The 6,633-nt window shown below is 41.0% G+C and overlaps 1 long non-coding RNA gene across 1 annotated transcript; it reads left to right on the top strand.

The window, feature by feature from the left end:
* Positions 1-1,056: 1,056 nt before the first annotated feature.
* Positions 1,057-5,609, top strand: LOC116410465. Its single transcript, XR_004222431.1, has 4 exons — positions 1,057-1,236; positions 1,516-1,602; positions 1,708-1,825; positions 2,047-5,609. It is a non-coding gene; the product is annotated as an uncharacterized LOC116410465 (long non-coding RNA).
* The last annotated feature ends 1,024 nt before the right edge of the window (positions 5,610-6,633 follow it).

The following is a 6,633-nucleotide window of genomic DNA, read 5'->3' as shown; positions in this document are numbered from 1 at the left end:
ATCATTCAGACACAGAGGAGATCTTTGCATCACATCTGCATGAAATAATTTAAAATAATATATTTATTTATCGCTCCAAAGCAGATTGCTTGTTATTTGCTGCAGTGCCCCAACCTGTGCAGATGTGTGATACAAAGCTGGAACAACTGGATCATTTGCAGTGCCAGTGTCTTTTTGTTTGGGTGGGCAGAGTTTTTGGTATTATTATCCAGGGGGAATGTTTCTCTATGTGCGTACGGAAATCAATATAGTTAATATGGCAGGTCTAACCAGGGTGACCACCCTTAGGCTCAAGCTTTACTTACACCAAGACCAGGCTCTGCCCAGTGGAGCTTACAGTCTCCCAAATGCACACAACTCACTTGTTTCTAATGTTTATTTTAACTTGTGGATAGTTAGTTAGACCTGGGGAGTTTTATTTATCATATTTATTTTATAGGGGCCACACTGCATCAAACACAAACACCCCCAAATCATTTAGCTTTTTTCTTATAAAGACGCTGAAAAACAGAGGAAGAGAAATGAACAAGACCTCTACAACTCTTAATGATCTGTTTGTAACTGTACTTGCATGGCTTAACCTGCAGAGAGTGCAACTGCGTTCTCTGCACTCTCTGCAGGTTTTTGCTATAAAATGATGCAGCCAATTCAGCATTAACATAAATATATCAGTTTCAAATTCAGTCTACCAATAGTGAGGAGCTATTATCAGCTGTACTCTACACCGTAATCAAAAAAGCCAGGGGTTTGCCACTGATACAGGTAAAGCTTGCCACACATGCACTGATATTATCATATAAAACCTTGTTTCATACAATATTTGGTGTGTGTATGGCGGCTCAAAGAGGCGACCGATATCGCAAAAGGCTGAGGATATCAGTCGGCTCGTCGATCAGCCAGGTTAAAAGATTTTTATCAGGCTCCATGGAAAGCGCCAGGGCAAAATCTACATTCAGGGCTGAATCAGCAGGTGGAGGTAGAATTTCTATTGTTTCCAACTCCATATGATTCAGCCCTGAACGATCTTTATTGCTACGTGTATGGCCACCTAAAGTGATGTTTTGTTCTTTGGCACATAATAGGTGTACAGCCTCTTATATATTCTTTCATTCTTGAGTTCCATTCCCTGTATTATACACTTTATTAATCACATTTGTTCTTCTCTAACAGCCGAAGAAAGGCAAATTGAATTCATTGGCAAAAGTGCAGGTTGGAGATACAGTAAAGAAGAGTGAGGTAAGTACAGACATTACTGTGTCCAATAACAAAATGTCATGGTCTCAAGTGTTTTTGCTTCAGATCATGAATTGGTAGGGCAGGGGGGCATTAATTAGGACTTAGCACTTTCTGCACCATATAAAGAGTGAAGCAGGGACATATATCCCAGTGCCAATCTCAGAGCTGGTTGGACTGTTATATACAAGAATACACAAGATTACAGCACCAATAATAATGAGCAGGCAGGTGTATCTCTTTAGATCCAGCTCTCATTTAGAATCTCTGTTCTGTTCCCAGGGTAAAAAGACTAACAGAGAGCCATAATGGAAGAAGAGGATCCAGTTGCTAATAAAGAACCCATTTGGGGACAAAATGAAGTTGAAGGTGAGTATAGCTCTAGATTGGGGGCTGCCTTTGTATCTAGTGTACTGGTTCTGTGTTTCTCTGTCACCTTCCTTTCTGGGCCACTTACAATCGTTATTTTCACAGGTACGAAATGAGAACAATTAAATTCTGGGAAGTGTCTCTGTGCCCCTGTTGAACATAATGGCTGCCAAGGATATGACCATTGAGGACTGGTTCCCCCTGAAGTCCAAAGCAAAGAACAGTGAGATTCTCTAGATTTGAAGGGAAATTGTAATAATACCAAGTTGTCTTTCTAACATTGTGCTCTGGGTCTGTGATATTGCAGGAAGTGCATAATACTAATAATGGCTCATTACATGGGATTATACCAAAGAGAGGAGGATGAGATGTAGAAAAGGATTACATTACAGCACATGGGGAAAGTTTTCTTAATCCATCACTGATTGTAATTTCTTCCCTCAGATTTTGGCCCCTCGCACTTTTCGTGTGAAGCCATGGAACCAAAAACCAAAATCGCCAAGCTCTGCTGGGCACTGCAGCAACCAGCAGGCAAGTCAAGATCAGCTTGGTTGCTATGAGCAAGTAGACCTGGCACAAACACAGGGCACTTAAAAGGATGAAGGAAGAGGACGATTTAATACAAATATGAAGTTTTTATAATTGAAGCCAAATATTCTGGTTCACAACATATGAAGTTCAGCTTAAGACAAATTCAGACTTTCTCACCATAAATGTTATGGGTTTTGCTCTGGAAATCAGAAATGCCCAGAGGGAAGGATGTGTTGCCTTCTGCTTCCTTCCTCCATAACAACTCTAAATTGTGTACTCCATGATGTGCCATTGGGGATAAAGTGACCCCGCCTAGCCCTGTGGTAAAGGAGGGTCTGAAGACATATGCCCCTGATGTACCTTCTAGCTGGGGATAAAGGGACCTTCACTAGCCTTGCTGTGAAGTAGGGTCTAAAGACATTTTCCCCTAATGTGCCCTTGGGAATAAAGGGACCCTCCCTAGCCTTGCAGCTAAGGAGGGTAGAAGACACTTGCCCTGGATGTGCCATTCAGGATAAAGGGACCCTTCCTAGACTTGCAGTGAAGGAGGGTCTAAAGACACTCGCCCCTGATGTGCCATTGAGGAAAAATAAGCTGCCCTAGGCCCGGGTCTTTGTGGCCTTTCCACAAATCCGGGCCTAGGGAGGGGGACAAAATGATCACTTTGAATGGAAACTGAAACTGCCTCTTGCATGACATGTATTTATTGCTTAAAATGTCAGTGCTAGGTGCAATAAGCCCCTGTCATTTGACACCTGCAGCTGAAAATTCCCATAGACTCCAATGTATTGCAAAAAGAGTTGCATCCCTGACATTTGCCAGCAACATAACACGGAACACAATACAGTTATTACAGGACTGACAGTAGTTTATAGTACATAGCCCCAAAGCCCCAAAAATGGACCCAAAGTAAGTATTAATAAAGGACTCAACAGGCCAAACAACCCACTAGCAATAGGCATAGCTTCAAGGAACTGTACCTGCTACATAATCTATGCCTTATACAGGGTCCCAGAACAGCAACTTCTCCCCCATGACCTTTTATGCCACGTCTGTCCTACATTAATAGCCTCTCTACAAACAAGGGACCCCTGGGAGCTCCTACAGCTTGACTCTTGACCATAATTGGCTCTGTATCTGTAGTGTGCTAATAGTTTGTTCTGATGGGGTTTTCCAAAAGACGCCAGGTCTGAAGCCATAACCGAGGACACGGATATCCCTATGGGCACCAGTCATTCTGGGACAGCTCTGATGATGAACATGAACTGCCCTGCACATTTTCAGTGCTAAGTAAATCCACTTCCACCAATGAAATGCAATATGACGGATGCAAATAAAGAGAAAGTGTTTCCTTTGACAGAAGCATAAGCAGATCAATAGCAAGATATTTGGCTCTCCAAATAAAGGATTTCACACTTTCAAATATATAGAGGTTTTTTTTTACTCTTTTTTTATTTTTAAATCTATATGTGTAGCTGTTATAAAGCACAGTGGTGCCTATAATTCCAGGCTTCTAGCTCCAATGTGCTAATTATGCCTATTAAGTGAGTGAAATGTATGGCGCGGAGATCAGGGATATAAGTCAGCCTTTCATTTAAAAGGTGACATTGACCAGGTTTAAAGTAGCAACACATTTCACTAAGGAAGCAACTGGCACAATGGGTCTAAATTCGAATTTTAAACCCTAAGGAAAATGAATCATATTCTTCTACTGGAGAAAGGCCAACATTCCTCCCATTAATGCTCTCTGAACTCTTATGGGCTCTTATGGGACCCTCGGCCCCACTGGATCTGTGCAACCTGAAGGAACAATAACATCAAGGACTGTAGTCTGTGACTTGGCAACACATGGACTTTCTGTGGGGCAACTCTTATGAACTTGAAATGGCATCAATATCTTGTGTTAATTGCTTAAAAAAATTACTAGAAAATCATATCCCTGAACTCTAGATTGTCTTGCCAGATAAATATGCCATGTTATGGTTTATGGGCCATGAAGGCCTAATACAGTGACTGTGCCCACAACTGTATCTCACCATGTCATTCCATGCTTCCCATCTGGTGTCCAGTAAACAGCAATGTCATAGTTTGAAATCTTTCTGTGGCCAGAAGATGTTCAGAGTCCTCCTCAGACTTGTGGTATGGCAGGCTGGCAGTTTGGCTAGGTCACTTTCTGTCATGTGCTTGAACGCTGAGCCATAAAGCAGTGTTGACAAGATACAACTTTGGTACAGGCTTAGATTGGTGTTAATTCTGTAGTGGGTGGACTTGCAAAATTCCAAGCTCTCATGATGTTTCTGGCTTTGCTGAGTCTTCTGAGGTTGTATTCAGTGTCACCATCTATTCGCACAATACAACCAAGGTAAGTGAAACATTTTGTAAATGGCTGTACTTTGCCATTAATCTTCAGTTGCTTGTGTTTCCTAGTCCATAATTTCAGTTTTCATTGTTGCATCAACCCTTCTGCCATAGTTTCAACAATATACAGTACAGAATATAAGTGTTCACCCCCAAATCCAACTATTTGACCTTCTTGCTAAGCTTCCATGACTATCGGAAGAGCAGTTGGACATTTTCCCTATATCACACCATAACTGGATGAGCCCCCTAACCTTTATGCAAGGGGGGCAGCCCAACAGTTTGGGAACCACTTACCATAATAGTTTTTATTTGATTGAGATCAAATCTAAATCTTATATAAATGCTATGGTTTTAGTGCAAACTTACATAGGAACATACATATTAACACAGTAAATAAGGCTTAGATGGACTTATGTCCATAAAAATCAACATTCGTTTACTCAGCAAGCCTACCAGTTGAACCAGAGGGAAGGTTCACAACTTCCTTGTTGATCTCTTGACAAATCACCTAACTCACCTGTTTCAGCCAAACTACACTTAAAAGCTTAAGTTAAGGTTCAATTTGGTGATTGCAATGAAAATTCCCATTGACTCCAATGTATTTTGCTTGTAAAAAGTTGCCATGAAAAAACACCCATTGACTTCAATGAGTTTTGCAAATTTTCACAGATTATTGGGGATCAGCATTGTGACCAAAGAATTGGTTTATGATGGATTAATTTCATTTATCTGTTGTTGGAAGAAATGTCTCTGTAGGGGATCATGGGGACCCGCAATAAACTGCATGGGGGCCAGTAGAGCAGGATGACATTTATATTTGGGGAGGCTACCAATAGAAGGCTCTCCATTGGGGTACTTCTATATAAATATATAGCAATCAGTGTCTCTCTATAGTGACTAAGCTGCCTTAATCTCTACCTATGATGAAGACCCATTTTGGGCCCCAGCCTTTATGTCAAGAATCCCTTTTTAAAGGAACACTGTTATCGGTACTTTTATTCTGAAGGACTTGAGAATGGCAAGAGATCTGGGATTTGGCACCTTCTTGTACAATAGCAACATGGCAGCATGCCATGGGCTCCATCTGGAAAGCTATGCAGTTATTACAGGATAGAGGGGAGTATGATATAAACTGTCTGTTGGGCATAATTAACCCTGTATACACACAGAGTGTTTCTGTACAAAATAATTCCTTAGCTTTTATGTTATGTGTCTTTGAGGCTGCAGATTGTTCTATTGCTAGTGCTCTATCAAGCTGCTAAGCATGCCTTTCCCTGACTGATACAAGCCCCATACTGTATATACCCAAAGTAAAAATCTGTAAATGACTCAGCCAGCCCAAACAACCCACTAGCAATAGGATTAGCTTCAAGGAAATGTACCTTAATCTAATTTATTTGGGTTCCATTGCATGCATGTAGATCAATCCATTGATATCTTTAGCCAAAGATATTTTCTGCTGTATATGCTGGAATATGATGGTACTTTATAAATACACATCTTATTCCTTATACAGGGTCTCAGAATAGCAACTTATCTCCCGTGACCTTTTATGCCACATTTGTCCTACATTAATAGCCTCTCTACAAACAAGGGACTCCTGGGAGATCCTGTAAGCTTGACTCTTGACCATAATAGTCTCTTTAGCTGTAATGTGCTAACAGTTTGTTCTGATTGTTGTTCTAACAGGGTTTTCCAAATGACACCAAGTCTTTAGCCATAATTGAGGACAAGGGTGTCCCTACGGTCACCAGTCTGAAGCATGCAAAGTTGCAGCTGCACTTACTGCACACATGAGCATCTTGAAACAGCTCTAACGATGAACATGGAAATTAAGTGCTCATCGTTACTGAGAAAATTAACTCCCACCAATAATAGCTGCAATATGGCAGCTACAAATAAAGGGAAAGCAATGCAAGATCAAGATTTGTTGTATTTTTCTTCCTTATAAAAGAGGTTCAGGTTGCACACTTTGAACAAACATATAGCTGTCTTTCTATCTCTTGTTCTTTTTTCAAGAAATCCATTTCCACTTCCGTCTATGTTGGGCCTGCTCGTGCCCCATATTTGTTGCAAGTTCTGCCTCAACTCTACATCACCATTTTACTCCAAGCCGGCCTCTCTTCCCTAATATCTAGT

This window comes from Xenopus tropicalis, chromosome 4, assembly GCF_000004195.4.
Source record: "Xenopus tropicalis strain Nigerian chromosome 4, UCB_Xtro_10.0, whole genome shotgun sequence".
NCBI lineage: Eukaryota > Metazoa > Chordata > Amphibia > Anura > Pipidae > Xenopus > Xenopus tropicalis.
The sequence above is the reverse complement of the archived record's forward strand: the minus strand, read 5'-3'. Positions and strand labels throughout refer to the sequence as shown.